Source organism: Canis lupus, chromosome 36 (assembly GCF_048164855.1).
Source record: "Canis lupus baileyi chromosome 36, mCanLup2.hap1, whole genome shotgun sequence".
NCBI lineage: Eukaryota > Metazoa > Chordata > Mammalia > Carnivora > Canidae > Canis > Canis lupus.
In genome coordinates, this window is record NC_132873.1 from 30655446 (window position 1) to 30672204 (window position 16759).

General features: G+C 38.1%; 2 pseudogenes; both read left to right on the top strand.

The window, feature by feature from the left end:
* Positions 1-7297: 7297 nt before the first annotated feature.
* On the top strand, positions 7298-9353 carry LOC140625640 (lysine-specific demethylase 3A pseudogene; annotated as a pseudogene).
* On the top strand, positions 9354-11135 carry LOC140625642 (lysine-specific demethylase 3A pseudogene; annotated as a pseudogene).
* Positions 11136-16759: the final 5624 nt, after the last annotated feature.

Below are 16759 nucleotides of genomic sequence, written 5' to 3' on the forward strand. Positions count from 1 at the left end.
TGTTTTCTCTGCCTCATTGTGTTCTACAATGGTGGAAGTTAATACCTTCTAGACATTGACCAGCAAGCACTCAGAACCAAGTGGAATACTGTGCTGGCTCATTTTGTGATTATATTCTCTCTTCCTTCCCATTCTGCTCCCCTCGTTTATCTCATTTATGTTTTGGTGGTCAGTGGTGGGGCTTTCCACAAGTATGGCTAGTTTATATAGATTTGGGACTGAGCATCTTCTAACATACAGAAATTACTATACTCAGAACCAAGAGGACCACCCTCTAGGACCCCTCAGGTAGACTACATTCTCCCTCCACTACAACTTCGTCACCACCACCATCTCCTAGTCTCCCCACTTTTTTCTTCTTTTTTCTTTTTTTTTCTTCTTCTTTGGGATTTTTGGCCTTTTATTTTTTACTACTATGTTTTAAAATATGTTTTTCACTGTAGTGATCCTTTCATTTTACTTTGTTCTGCTCTTCTTTTTCATTTTCTGGTCTCTGAAATCGTCAGAATCATCTAGTGTGAAATTTACTTAGGTCGAGGTTGATATTCTTGACTCAGCCCGGTCATACAGCCACTCTGCACTGAGCAAAATGATTAGAAGGAAGAACTCACCACAAAAGAAGGAATCAGAAACAGGCCTCTCTGCCACAGAGTTACAGAATATTTGGATTACAATTCAATGTCAGAAAGCCAATTCAGAAGCACAATTATAAAGCTACTGGTGGCTCTGGAAAAAAACAAAGGACTCTAGAGATTTGTGACTGCAGAATTTAGGCCTGATCAGGTCAAAATTAAAAACCAATTAAATGAGATGCAATCCAAACTGGATGTCCTAACAGCTAGAGTTAATGAGGTGGAAGAAAGTGAGCAACATAGAAGAGAAGTTGATGGTAAGGAAGGAAGCTGAGGAAAAAAGAGAAAAACAATGAAAAGACCATGAGTATTTTAAGGGAAAATAAATCATAGCCTCAGAAGGAAGAATCTACATATAATTGGGATTCCAGAAAATGCTGAGAGGAACAGAGGGCCAGAAAGCATATTTGAACAAATAATAGCTGAGAAATTCTCTAATTTAGAGAGGGAAACAGGCATTCAGATCCAGGAGATAGAGAGGATCCCCCCCCCCCCAAAATCAATAAAAACTGTTCAACACCTCAACATTTAATAGTGAAATTTGCAAATTCCAAAGACAAAGAGAAAATCCATACAGCAGCAAGAGATGAAATTCTTAACTTATATGGGGAGAAATATCAGATTAACAGCAGACCTCTGCACAGAGACCTGGCAGGCCAGAAAGGGCTGCAGGATATATTCAGGGTCCTAAATGAGAAAAACATGCAGCCAAGAATACTCTATCCAGCAAGGCCCTCATTCAGAACAGAAGGAGAGATGAAGAGCTTCCAAGCTAGGCAGCAACTGAAGGAATATGTGACCGCCAAACCAGCTCTGCAAGAAATATTAAGGGGGACCCTGTAAAAGAAAGAAGCAAAAAATAAAAATTAAAAATTAAAAAAATTAAAAAAAGAAAGAAGCAGCCCAAATAAATAATCCACAAAAACAGGGACGGAATAGGTATTACGATGACTGACACTAAATTCATACCTTTCAATAGTTACTCTGAATGTGAATGGGCTAAATGATCCCATCAAAAGACGCAGGATTGGGCAGCCTAGGTGGCTCAACGGTTTAGCGCCGCCTTCAGCCCAAGGTGTGATCCTGAAGACTCGGGATCAAGTCCCATGTTGGGCTCCCTGCATGGAGGCTGCTTCTCCCTCTGCCTGTGTCTCTGCCTCTCTCTCTCTCTCTCTCTCTCTCTCTGTCTGTCTCATGAATAAATAAATAATTTTTAAAAAAAAAATAAAAAAATAAATAACACAGGGTTTCAGCCTGGATAAAAAAGCAAGACCCATCTATTTGCTGTCTACAAGAGACTCAGTTTAGACATAAGGACACTTCCAGTCAGAAAATGAAAGGTTGGAGAACTATTTACCGTTGAAATGGTCCTCAAAAGAAAGCTGCACTAGCAATCCTCATATGAGATAAATTAAAGTTTATCCAAAGACTACAAAAAAAATAAAGTTTATCCGAAGACTGTAGTAAGAGATGAAGAGGGACACTATACCATACTTAAAGGGTCTACCCAACAAGAAAACTTAACAATCATGAATATTTATGCCCCTAATGTGGGAGCTACCAAGTATGTATATCAATCAATTAATAACCAAAGTAAAGACATACTTAGATAATAATACACTAATAGTAGGAGAATTCAACATGGCATTTTCTGCAAATGACAGATCTTCTAAGGACAACACCACCAAAGAAACAAGGGCTTTAAATGATATACTGGACCAGATGGATTTCATATATATATATATATATATATATATATATATATATATATAAAATTCTCCATGCAAATGCGACTGTATATACATTCTTCTCAAGAATAGACCACATACTGGGTCACAATTCAGGTCTCAAACGATACCAAAAGATTGGGATTGTCTGCTGCATATTTTCAGACCACAATGCTTTGAAATTTGAACTCAATCACAAGAAGAAATTTGGAAGAAGCTCAAACACATGGAAGTTAGAGAGCATCCTATGAAAGATGAATGGGTCAACCAGGAAAATTAGAGAAGAATTAGAAAGATTCATGGAAACTAATGAAAATAAAGATACAACCATTCAAAATCTTTGGGATACAGCAAAAGCAGTCCTAAGAGGGAAATACACCACAACACAAGCCTCCCTCAAAAAAACGGAAAAAACTCAAATACACAGGCTAACCTTGCACCTCAAGGAACTAGAGAAAGAACAGCAAATAAAACCTACATCAAGCAGAACAAGAGAGATAATAAAAATTCCAGCAGAACTCAATGAAATAAAGACCAGAAGAACTGTAGAGAAGATCAAGAAAAACAGGAGCTGGTTCTTTGAAAGAATTAATAAGGTAGATGAACCATTAGCCAGCTTTATTCAAAAGAAAAAAGACTCAAATTAACAAAATCATGAATGAAAGAGAGGAGATCACAACCAATACCAAGGAAATACAAACAATATTAAATGTATTATGAGCAGCTATACGCCAATAAGTTAGGCAATCTAGAAAAAATGGATGCATTTCTGGAAAACCACAAAGTACGAAAACTGGAACAGGAAGAAATAGAAAACCTGAACAGGCCAATAACCAGGGAGGAAATTGAAGCAGTCATCAAAAACCTCCCAGGACACAGAAGTCCAGGGCCAGATGGCTTCCCAGGGGAATTCTATCAAATATTTAAAGAAATAATACTTATTCTACTAAAGCTGTTCCAGAGGATAGAAAGGGATAGAATACTTCCAAATTTGTTCTATGAGGCCAGTATCACCTTGATTCCAAAACCAGACAAAGACTCTACCAAAAAGGAGAATTATAGATCAATAATCCCTGATGAACACAGATGGATGCAAAATTTCTCAACAAGATACTAGCCAATAGGATTCAATAGTACATTAAGAAGATTATTCACCATGACCAAGTGGAATTTATCCCTGGGATGCAAGGCTGGTTGAACACTCATAAAACAACCAACATGATAGATCACATCAACGAGAAAAAACAAGAACCATATGATCCTCTCAATAGATGCAGAGAAAGCATTTGACAAAATACAGCCTCCATTCCTGATCAAAACTCTTGAGAGTGTAGAGATAGAGGGAACATTCCTCAGCATCTTAAAAACCATCTATGAAACGTCCACAGAAAATATCATTCTCAATGGGGAAGCACTGGGAGTCTTTCCCCTAAGATCAGGACCACGACAGGGATGTCCACTCTCACCACTGCTATTCAACATAGTACTAGAAGTCCTTGCCTCAGCAATCAGAAAACAGAAAGAAATAAATGGCATTCAAATTGGTAAAGAAGAAGTCAAACTCTCCCTTCGCACATGATGTGATACTGTACTTAGAAAACACAAAGACTCCACCCCAATATTGCTAGAACTCATACAGCAATTCGGCAGTGTGGCAGGATACAAAATCAATACCCAGAAGTCAGTTTAGCATTTCTATACACTAACAATGAAACTGAAGAAAGAGAAATGAAGGAGTCAATCCCATTTACAATTGCACCCAAAAGCATAAGATACCTAGGAATAAACCTAACCAAAGAGGTAAAGGATCTATACCATAAAAACTACAGAACACTTCAAAAAGGAATTGAGGAAGACACAAAGAGATGGAAAAATATTCCATGCTCATGGATTGGCAGAATTAATATTGTGAAAATGTCAATGCTACCCAGGGCAATTTACAGATTCAGTGCAATCCCTATCAAAATATCATGGACTTTCTTCAGAGAGTTGGAACAAATCATCTTAAGATTTGTGTGGAATCAGAAAAGACCCCGAATAGCCAGGGGAATATAGAAGAAGAAAACCAAAGCCAGGGCTTCACAATGCTGGATTTCAGGTTGTACTACAAAGCTGTGGTCATCAAGACAGTGTGGTACTGGCACAAACACAGACACATAGATCAATGGAACAGAATAGAGAACCCAGAAGTGGACCCTCAACTCTATGGTAACCTATTTTCAACAAAGCAGGAAAGACTATCCACTGGAAATAAGACAGTCTCTTCAATAACTGGTGCTGGGAAAATTGGACAGCCATGTGCAGAAGAATGAAACTAGACCATTCTCTTACACCAGACACAAAGATAAACTCAAACTGGATGAAAGATCTAAATGTGAGACAAGAGTCCATCAAAATCCTAGAGGAGAACACAGGCAACACCCTTTTTGAATTGGTCACAGCAACTTCTTGCAAGATACATCCACGAAGGCAAAAGAAACAAAAGCAAAAATGAACTATTGGGACGTCATCAAGATAAGAAGCTTCTGCACAGCAAAGGAAACAGTCAACAAAACTACAAGACAACCTACAGAATGGGAGAAGATATTTGCAAATGACGTATCAGATAAAGGGCTAGTATCCAAGATCTATAAAGAACTTATTAAACTCAACACCAAAGAAACAAACAATCCAATCCTGAAATGGGCACAAGACATGAACAGAAATCTCACAGAGAAGACCTAGACATGGCCAACAAGCACATGAGAAAATGCTCCGCATCACTGGCCATCAGAGAAATACAAATCAAAACCACAATGAGATCTCACCTCACACCAGTGAGAATGGGGAACATTAACAAGGCAGGAAACAACAAATGTTTGAGAGGATGTGGAGAAAGGGGAACCCTCTTACACTGTTGGTGGGAATGTGGACTGGTGTAGCCACTCTGGAAAACTGTGTGGAGGCTCCTCAAAGAGCTAAAAATAGATCTGCCCTATGACCCAGCAATTGCACTGCTGGGGGTTTACCCCAAAGATACAGATTCAGTGAAACGCCGGGACACCTGCACCCCGATGTTATAGCAGCAATGTCCACAATAGCCAAACTGTGGAAGGAGCCTCAGTGTCCATCGACAGATGATGGATAGAGAAGATGTGGTCTATGGATATAGTGGGATATTCCTCAGCCATTAGAAACGACAAATACCCACCATTTGCTTCGATGTGGATGGAGCTGGAGGGTATTATGCTGAGTGAAATAAGTCCATTGGAGAAGGACAATCATTATATTGTTTCATTCATATGGAGAATATAAAAAATAGTGAAAGGGATTATAGGGGAAAGGGGGGAAAATTAGTGGGAAATATCAGTGAGGGAGACAGAACATGAGAGACTCCTCACTCTGGGAAACGAACAAGGAGTAGTGGAAGGGAGGTGGGCGGGGGGTTGGGGTGACTGGGTGATGGGCACTGAGGGGGGCACTTGGGATAGGATGAGCACTGGGTGTTATACTATATGTTGGCAAATCGAACTCCAATAATATAAATATAAATATGGATAGATTAGATAGATGATAGATAGATAGATAGATAGATGATAGATAATTTAAAAAATAAGTATTGTGTTCTTCATCTCTGATTGGTTATTTTTTGTCTCTTTGTTAAGGGTTTCACTGATGTCCTCCACTCTTTTCTTAAGTCCAATGAGTATTTTTACGATCATTATTTTAAATTCTCTTTCAAGGATTTACTTATATCTGTCTTCACTTATGTTTTTTTGTTGTGGCTTTGTCCTGTTCCTTTATTTGGGACATATCTGTCTCCTCATTTTGTCCAAGTCTTTGTGTCTGTTTCTCTGTGTTAGGAAAATCAGCAACATCTCTTGCTTTTGAAGTGATGGCCTTATGAAGTGAGGTCCTGTAGTGCCCTGCAGTGTAGTGTCCCCCGTTCCCCAGGACCTGGTGCTTTAGGGAGTGTCTCCTGTGTGTGTTGCATGTGCTCTGCTATTGATTCCTGGCCTCTTTTCCTTCAGTCCAGTTGTCTGCAGAGCCCCTATGTACATCTGCAGGGGCTGTTTGTTATGCTGTCTTTAAAGGAGGGGAATCTGCTTCCTAATGCCTTCCAAGTTCTCTCAGAGCAGCCCACTGATTTTTATAATTCCAGGCTTTAAGTCCTGTTGATTGTAAGAATTCACAAAATCCAGCCTCTCTTACTTTCAAAGGCAAATGTTATGGGGACTCGTCTTCCCTGTTCAGGCTCCTTATAGTGAGTATTTTTTTAAGGGGAAAATACACAGAGAAAGATACACTGATGCATTAGTATATTGAAGTAAATCTGTATTTTATTGGTCCTGAGATGTGTATGGTGTTGTGGTGAGATCATGAGCTCTAGAGCCAGATTGCCTATATTCTAATACTGCACCCTCATTTCCTAGTGTGTAACAAAGTTAACTTCTACATATCTCAGCTTCCTAATGTTTAAAATGGTGAAAACAGTGCTTAACATAAAATTGATGATGGTTCATTGATATGTGACATGAAAAGTCTTTAGAAGAGTACCTGGCACATAATTTATTCATTTGAAAAATAACACATATTTATATTGGGTTTGTTTTTAGTTAACATGTAATGAATGTCCATTGGGCTGTGAAGCTTGGAGACTAATAAAGTCCTAGAGGGCAAGGGCTGTGTCTATATCATTGACCTGCATCTTCAGCACTAAGCATGGTGCCTGACAAGTAGTGGATGCCTAAGTGAATGAAATCAGACAGATTTGGGTTCCAATCATAGCTTTGCCATCTATAAAGACCTGCCTCGGTTACTTGACCTCTCAGCTATAAAATCAGGGTAACTTCATAGGTTTGTTGTGAGGATAAAGTATGCATATAAAGTACTTTAGTACCCGTCACACACTGCATCAGAGATGTTCGCTATTAGCAGGAATTCAAATGCTGATAGACTATGGAACTGAGAGTTTGTGATGTCAACCTATTCAACAGTCTGTCACAGCTATCGCTGGAAACCCCTGCCCAGAAAGCAGTCTGTAATCACATCCATTTCCTCACTTTCCTCATCTTCCTCCTGATAACTGAACCCCCCAAAATAAGCTTCTGAGTCTTCTTTTGATTGTTCTAGTGTGGAACGCACTGTTGCATGGCTACCCAACAGTTATTCCATTCTCTCTTGCTTTCAGGACCCCAGTTTGTTTGGAATTAGGGGATAGTTAGATTTTTGTTCCCAGCCCTTCATCCTCTCTCTAATAGAATTGTACATCCACACCTTTTGGTGTGTGACTTTGTAGCACTTTCCACTGGAGTAGGCCGAGTATATATCCTTGCCCAGTGTGTTTTGGAACTGGCCAGTTTGTTTGGGAAATGGAATGTTACTGTACATGACATGAGCAGAGATTCTAAATGTGTTTATGTGTGTGATTTTATCCGGCTTCTTGTGTGCCTACCGTTTGCCATGAGACTATGCCAGGGACATCAGCAATACCAGAACAAGAATATGAATAGGGCAGACATGAAAACACACACAGTACTTTATCCAAGCCTAGTTGATCCCAGCCAAACCCAGGAGAATCACAGATGACCTATGTGCTCATAAGTGAGGAACAAACTCTTGTTCTAATAAGCCACTAAGATTTGGGGAGTTACTTATTATGAAGCATCATCACAGTGAAAGATGGCTAATATAGGCACTAGTCTGACCTCCTCCAGAAGATGAATCATAATTAATCTAAGCTAACCTTGTTGTTCTTGTCCATACAAGAGAATTTCCCAGATTTGCTTGGAGCTAAAGGTGGCCAAATGACCCAGTCTTGGCCGGTGAAATATATGATGATATCTACTGGGGACTTCTGGGAAAGCTTTGACCTCCACGATAAAAAGCACTGTAGGGGCTGAAAATGGTCTTTTCCTCTTATTTCTTGCTTGAAATTTCAGTGGGCATTTTGGGGCCATAATTTGAAAACACAAAGATGAAAAACTAACAACTATGGATGATGGAGCAAACAAATAAAAGTCTAGGCTCCTGACGACATGGCTTAGTGGTTGACCAACATCAGCAATCACCTATCTTTGCACTTGTTATTTAGTCAGATATTTTGCTTCCTGCTTTCTAAACCATTCCTAACTTACTAGAGCTGAAATATGTCAGTTTCATTATCTTAATCACCATTTCTCTGAGGTGAGTGAGGAAAAAGTAAAGGGAGCTAGGTAATCACAAGTCTCCTCACAAGCCTTAGGAAACTTTGTTAGTTTATTAGAGCCTGATGTGTGTGTGTAGTCTTTGTTTGTTTTTCCTGTGTTGCCTCTATGTCAAATGTTTGTAATAACAGCAATTAGCTTATGGTCACTTTTAACCAAAAATGTGGTGGGAACTGATTTGGATACAGAAAAGTACATCCTGACCAACACTGGAGACCATTATGTCAAATGGGGATTTCTGAAAAGGAAGTTGTGTCAACTATAGAGTCATAGTAAGAGCATATGTTAGATGGTTGCCAGAGAGTGAGCTGCCAAAAGTATTCAAGAAATATGTGATGTATGTAATACGTATCTTCAACTTGCACAAGCCGTGTCCTCAGTTTAAATTTGGAGTATGCGTGGATTGCTACCAAATGAAGAGCAAAAATTGCCAACAGGGTGCCATCTACAAGATTTTTCCTTGGGTGGGATGAGTGAAGAGTCAGGTATATGAACCAAGGAACTTGATGTCTACACAGATCACCCTTAGAAAAGTTCTCTTTAATGTTGGAGACTATTCATTTTGTAAGAACAAAATGTGGGAAAAAGGCAAATTGTCCTTGTTAAAGCAGATATTTCAAGCTCTTCTCAAAGCCAGCCTCAGAGACATAGAGCAGACTCCTTTAGTTAGAGAAAAAGCTAGCTTTGATGCTGCGCTCTTGTAAAATCCCTCAGTGTTGGAGACGGCAGCTGTGGATGAGAGTGCAGCCTCCGAGCCAGCCAACAGCATAAAATTGACCTGTCCAACCAGCACTTTTCCTTTAAATTAGCCAGCAGACTTTACCAGAGAGAATGTCAACAAAGAAAACAGACAGAATGGACACAAGAATACACAAAAAATTCTTGATATCTTTGCTTCTTCGATAGAAAATAAGACTTGCTCTGATTTATGTGAGAACCCCAAGAAATGATGACAAGCACAACATTCTGATACTCCTCACTATTGGCTGCATGGCCATTGTTTACTGTGCTTGCAAGATTTCGACAATAAGAGGAGCTGGAATGTGCTCAGGAAGTATTGGAAACAAAAGCAGCCAGTAATGTTGTCTGGATGCATCATAAATTGAACACTGAATCTTGTTGTTGTTGTTGTTGTTGTTTTATGATAGTCACACAGAGAGAGAGAGAGAGGCGGAGACACAGGCAGAGGGAGAAGCAGGCCCCATGCATCGGGAGCCCGACGTGGGATTCGATCCCGGGTCTCCAGGATCGCGCCCTGGGCCAAAAGCAGGTGCCAAACCACTGCGCCACCCAGGGATCCCTTTGTCAAAGAGTCTGGTGACCAGTTAGTTGATCTAGTTAATTGTGGGATGTGTTAGTCTATTTGGGCTGCTATAACAAAATCCCGTACACTGGAGAGCTTAAAAGCAAGCATTTATTTCTCACAGTTCTAGAGACTGAGAAGCCCAAGATCAAGGGGCTGAAAGATTTGGTGTCTGGTGAGGGCCACTTCTATGTTCATAGGCAACTATATTCCTGCTATGTCCTCATAGGACAGAGGCAAGGGAACTTTCTGGGGACTTTTATAATGGCACTAATGAATTAATAAGGGCAGAGCCTAATCAACTCCCAAAGGCCCCACCTCTAAATATCATCACATGGGGAGATTAGATTTAAAAAATGAATTTGGGGGAACACATTCAGTCTATAGCAAGGACCAATGAAATCATCACTGAAGTCACTACAGGAGACTTTTGAAGTGGATTTGAAGGAGTTCCACATTTCTTGAAAAATGAAAAGGAATTAGTGATGTTGAAATTTAAGGGCTAGCCATGAAGAAGAAATTTTAGAGATATGATGTCTTCCAGGTTTGATGATCTCAGGGACAACATTCCACTGCTTGAATACACCAGGTGAGATGGTGAACTAACTGTATTTTCACTCTAGGCTACCAAAATACTTTGGCCAGATTGAGGTCCCAAGATGTATAATGCAGATAATTACTCTGGAAAATAAAAACTGTGGAGTAACATCTTTACTGAGACATATCTGATGCAGCTGATGTCATTGTCTATGTGAGAAATTCAAAAGGACAGTGTGACTGAGAAGTCCTTAAAACTGTTCAAGATGGAGATTCTCACCATAAAGCAATTTATTGAAGGAAAAGAGAAACCAAGAGCCTTCTGGTACATACATACTAGGTATGTTTATCAGAAAAGAGACCAAGAAGTCATGAGCATTTCTTTAAGAGTCATCAGAAAAGCGAGCTCAGGAAGAACCAGCAACCATGACCTGGTGTTTAGACCCATCACTACGAAAGCAGCTTCATTAAGAGTATGAAGCTGAAGGCTGGGCAACTGAAAGTTAGCAGAGATGTGGTAATTATCCCAGTAGGAACTCCGTATTATGTTCATGACCTATTTAACTGTATCGGTTGGCTGATGATTTTCTTTCTCCAGAGCGCGTTAAACAATGCTCCTGGCATACTCAGTAATTCTGTCATCTGTCACAGATTTATGCTAATCATGAAGACACATTACAGGTGAAGAATGTTATCTACTGTGGCTTCTGCTATACGAAAAGCCAGCAAATCCAGTTTCATCAAACTCTGAAGGTCCCAGAGATGCTGTAACCTTGGAACAATGGAAGTGATTTATTGGTAGCTGTTAAAACTCCAGGTAGGATTCCTGTGGATTTTAAGAATCAAGTTTCCTCATTTAAAAAAAAATCACACCTGACTTTTGAGGGTACTCTGATAATGTATATTTCTAGTGTTTAGAGACACTAAATATATGTGTGTAGTAAATAGTCACAGAACATGCATCCTTAAACTGTGACTTCTCACCTAGTGCAGTTTTTACCAACTTGCAAAAACAAAATCTCTTACTAGCTTTGGTGCAATACCTACAGTTACTCCATAGCTACTTATTTGGATAGTGTAGACAAAATGCATTTACAACTATTAGGAAACACTTTGCAGTTTATTTGGGTTGAATTTTGTTCCATGTTTGTCTAAGTACCCCTTCCTCTGTCATATAAGATTCAGAAGAACAATAGAGGAAATCAATAGCTAATGATAGAGTTTTTATTATATTGCATAGGATTGACATTATAGAGTAGAAATTTACTTCTGTAAAATTCTGGGGGTTAATAATCTTTTTTAAATAAAGTTTTTTACTTAAATGAAGCTTTGCTGGTTTTAAGTGTTAAGTATTTTTGCATTATTCACATAATTTTTAAAAGCTTGCAAAATACCTGTGCTAAAATAAAAGTGACATCAAACCATGTAAGGCAGAAACTAACAGATTTGCAAAGAGAAATAGATGAATTTATTATCATGATTTGAGGCTTCAGCACCACTCTGTCAGAATGGATAGAGAAAGCAGGCAAAAGATAGTAAGGACATAGTTGAATTCAACATGATCATCGATCAACTGGATATAATCTCCATCTACAGACCACTTTATCCAACAATAGCAAAATCCATATTCTTCTTAAGCTCACATGAAATGTTCACATAGGTAGACTGCATTCAGAACCTAAAACACCTTAATAAATTTAAAAGAATAGAAATCAAACAATATCTTCTCTTAGATCACAATGGAGTTATCTAGAAACCAATAACAGGAAGATAATAGGAAAATCCTCAAACATATGGAAATTAAACAGGACACTTTTTAAAATTTTTATTTATTTATGATAGTCACAGAGAGAGAGAGAGAGAGAGAGGCAGAGACACAGGAAGAGGGAGAAGCAGGCTCCATGCACCGGGAGCCCGATATGGAATTTGATCCCAGGTCTCCAGGATCACGCCCTGGGCCAAAGGCAGGCGCCAAACCGCTGCGCCACCCAGAGATCCCAACAGCACACTTTTAAATAACACATTGGTCAAAGAAGGTATCTCAAGAGAGGTTTAAAAAATACTTCAACTACATGAAAATGAAAACACAACTTACTAAGTACATAGGATGTGGTGAAAGCAGCACTTACAGGGGATATTTATAGCATTGAATACATATATTAGAAAAGAAGAAATTTCTACTATCAATACATTTCCATCTTAGGAAATCAGAAAAAGAAGAGCAAATTAAATCTAAAGTAAATAGAAAAAAAGAAATAATAAGAATTAGAGTAGAAATCGATGAAGTGGAAAGCAGGAAACCAACAGAGAAAATTAATGAACCCAAGAGCTGTTTCTTTGAAATGATGAGTTAAATTAGTAAGCCTCTAGTCAGATGAATAAAAACAGGACACAAATTATTAATATAAAAAATAAAAGGACATCATTATAGATTCCATGGGCATTAGAAGGATAATCAAGGAATAGTATGAACAATTCTATGGCCCACAAATTTGATAACTTAGATTAAATGGATCCATTCCTTGAAAGACATCATATGCTAAAACTCACACAAAAAGAAATAGGTGAAACAAATAGACCTGTGTCTATTAAAGAAATTGAATCAGTAACTAATAGACTTCCAAAACAGAAAGCCTCAGGTACATTGGTGAATTCTACCAAACTTTTAAGGAAGAAATTATACCAATCCTCTACATTTTTTTCAGAGGAGAGGAGCAAAGGGAATACTTCCTAACTCATTCTATGAGGCCAGCATTGCCCTAAAACCAAAATTCATTTTAAAAACTACAGATGAATGAATAGCTCTTGTGACAAAGATACAAAAATCTCCAACAAAATATTAGTAAATCAAATCCAATAGTGTATTAAAAGAATTGTATACCACCACCAAGAGGGATTTATCTCAGGTATACAAGGCTGATTCAACGTTTGAAAATCAATTAATGTAATCCATTACATCAATAGGCTAATAAAGAACAAACTAATGATTGTATTAATAGGTGCAGAAAAAGCATTTGACAAAATTTAACACCAATTCATGATAAAAACTCAGTAAACTAGGGATAGGGAAACCTTCCCCAACTTCACGAAAAATAATAATTTAAAAAACCCTCAAAACTCTATAGCTAACATCATACTTAATGGGAGAAATTTGAAATTTTCCCACTAAGATCAAGTACAAGGCAAGGATATCCCCTTTAACTACTCTTTCAACACTGTACTGGAAGTTCTAGCAAATACAACAACAAAAGGAAATAACAACAACAACAAAAAAAGGAAATAAAAGATGTACAGATGGGGAATGAAGAAATAAAACTGTCTTTGCTCACAGATGACATGATTGTCTACATAGAAGATCTGAAGGAATCAACAAAAAGCTCCAGGAACTAATAAGCAATTATAGCAAGGTTGCAGGATACAAGGTTAATACACAAAAGTCCATCGTTGCCCTACGTATTAGCAATTAACAAGGAGAATTTGAAATTGAATTTCAAATTTACCTAATACCATTTAATATCCAAAAAAATGAAATACTTAGGTATAAATGTGACAACATATGCACAAGACATATATGAAGAAAACTACAAAATTCTGATAAACAAAATCAAAGAAGTACTGTATAGATAGTCTATACTCATGATTTGGAAGACTCAATATTGCTATGGTGTCCATTCTTCTCAACCTCATCTATAGATTCAATGAAATCCCAATCAAAATCCTAGCTAATTATTTTGTGATTATCAACACACTCGTTCTAAAGTGTGTATGAGGAGGCAAAGACCCAGAATAGCCCATACAATATTAAAGGAGAACAAAGTTAAAGGATTGACACTACCCAATTTCTAGACTTACCATAAAGCTATAAAGCTGTGTGGTATTGGTTAAAGAACAGATCAATAGAACAGAGGAACAGAATAGAAAGCCAAGAAATAGATAAATAATGCCAACTGATCCTTGACAAAGGAGAGTCTTTTCAATAAACGGTGCTGGAACAACTGAATTTCCATATACAAAAAAAGAAAATCTAGACACAGACCTTATGCCTTTCACAAAATTAAATCAAAATGGATCACAGGCTTAAGTGTGAAATGCAAAACTATAAAACTCTTAGAAGATAATGTAGGAGAAAACCTAGATAACCTTGGGCATAACAATGACAAGATACAATACTGAAGACACAATCTGTGTAAAAAGAATTGGTAAATTGGATTTTATTAAAATTAAAAACTCATGCTCTGGGAAAGACAATGTCAAAAGAATGATAAAGCCATAGGCTAGGAGAAAAATATTTGCAAAAGATACATCTGATAAAGGACTTATCCAAAATATAAAAGAACTCTTAAAAATCAACCACAAAAAAACAACCTGATTTTAAAAAGAGCCAAAGACTTAAACAAACACATCATCAAAGAAGATAGTCATATGACAGATAAGCATATGAAAAGATGTTTCCCATCATAAGTCATCAGGGAAATCCAAATTAAAACTGTGAGAGGCCACTGCACTCCTGTTAGAGTGGCCAAAATCTGGATTATGGATAGCACCAAATGTCGGTGAGGATGTGGAATGATCGAAACTCTCATTCATGAATAGTGGAAATGCAAAATTGTACAGCCACTTTGGAAGTCATTTGGTGGTTTTTTGTAAAACTAAACATACTCTTACCATATGATCCAGCAATTGTACTCCCTTGGTATTTACTCAAAGGAGCTGAAATCTTATGTCTACCCAAAAATCTGCACACAGATGTTTATAACAACTTTATTCATAATTGCCAAACCTTAAAGCAACCAAGATATCTTCAGTAGGTGAATCGATAAACTATGCCCAGACAATGGCATAGTATTCAGCACTAAAAAGAAATGAACCATTAAACCATAAAAAGGCATGGAGTAACCTTAGATACTACATAGTGACTAAGTTACTAAGTGAAGGAGACAATCTGAAAAGGCTACATACTGTATTATCCTAACTGTATAATATTCTGGAAAAGGTATTATGTCACCCATAATTATGGAGACAGTAAAAAAAATCAGTGGTTGTAGGGCACTGTAGTTGTGGGGAGGATACAAAATCTCATCTTAGATTGTCCCATACTCAATTAGCTCACTTGCTACTGCCATTTCCCAGGATTCAATTTATGCCATATGGCAACAAGTGCAGCCTCAATGCATCCTTAACACATTTTTTCCAACTGGTCTGATTTAAGAATTTGTAACATCTTCATGTTATAAGAAATTGAATGAAAGATACAGCAACTATTACAATTAATTAACATTACATTGGCAGTATTGGGTGCTTACATAAAAGTGCACAGAACTTATTCCGGTGAAAAGGATTCTGGTTTTGTAATCAAAGAGCTGAATTAGAATTTGAGTTGTATCATTTATTGATATATGCCTTTGAATAAGTCACTTAACTTCTTCTGGGCTATACTTACCATTCTTCTGACTACTGCATAGTTACAGAGACCAGTGAGGTATTCAATGGGCATTGTATTTGGTAAATTGCAGAGGGGTGTGTGGATAGACAGGTTTCTACTGATAATACATATCCTCAGAACAGATGTGTGCAGTGACAGAGTGAGGTAGCAATTTGCACGTGGTTGTTCTGGGGAAGGACATCTGATTAGAGTCTTCTCCTACTATTTCACATGAAATATATGCCCTTATGTAATGATGATGAGCCTGCTCTCAAACTGTAAGATGTAGTGTCAGATCCCACTGGCCTATGACAAATTGACCATATGCACTGTTGCAACTTAGAGACATGGCTTGCATTTTACCCTTTGACAAAGAATAAACTTAAAAACTCGTTGAGTGAAATGAACTTGGGGGCATCGGAAATTTCCAGGCACTCCTTGATATGATTAGAATATTGTGGGTGTTTTCAGGGAGATAACGTTTCCCTGGATTTCCTTGGGATCCAGTAGAAAGCCCAACACTCTTCACATACCATAAGAATTAGATCTGTATCTATGTGTCTGGTTAAATACTCAGATATGGGGATCCCTGGGTGGCGCAGTGGCTTGGCGCCTGCCTTTGGCCCAGGGCGCGATCCTGGAGACCCCGGATCGAATCCCACATCGGGCTCCCGGTGCATGGAGCCTGCTTCTCCCTCTGCCTGTGTCTCTGCGCCTCTCTCTCTCTCTGTGACTATCATAAATAAATAAAAATTTAAAAATAAATAAATAAATAAATACTCAGATATGAAATGATAATACAATTTCTTTTATTTCCCTGAGAGAGCCAAATGGTTACAAAACAGCCTAGGTCCCTATGTTAAGGCACAGTGTGCAGGTCAACTGATGGCAATGCTCTCTCCAAGTGGAGATATGATATGAAGCCCAGGCTTTGGCACCACCTCTACGTCATA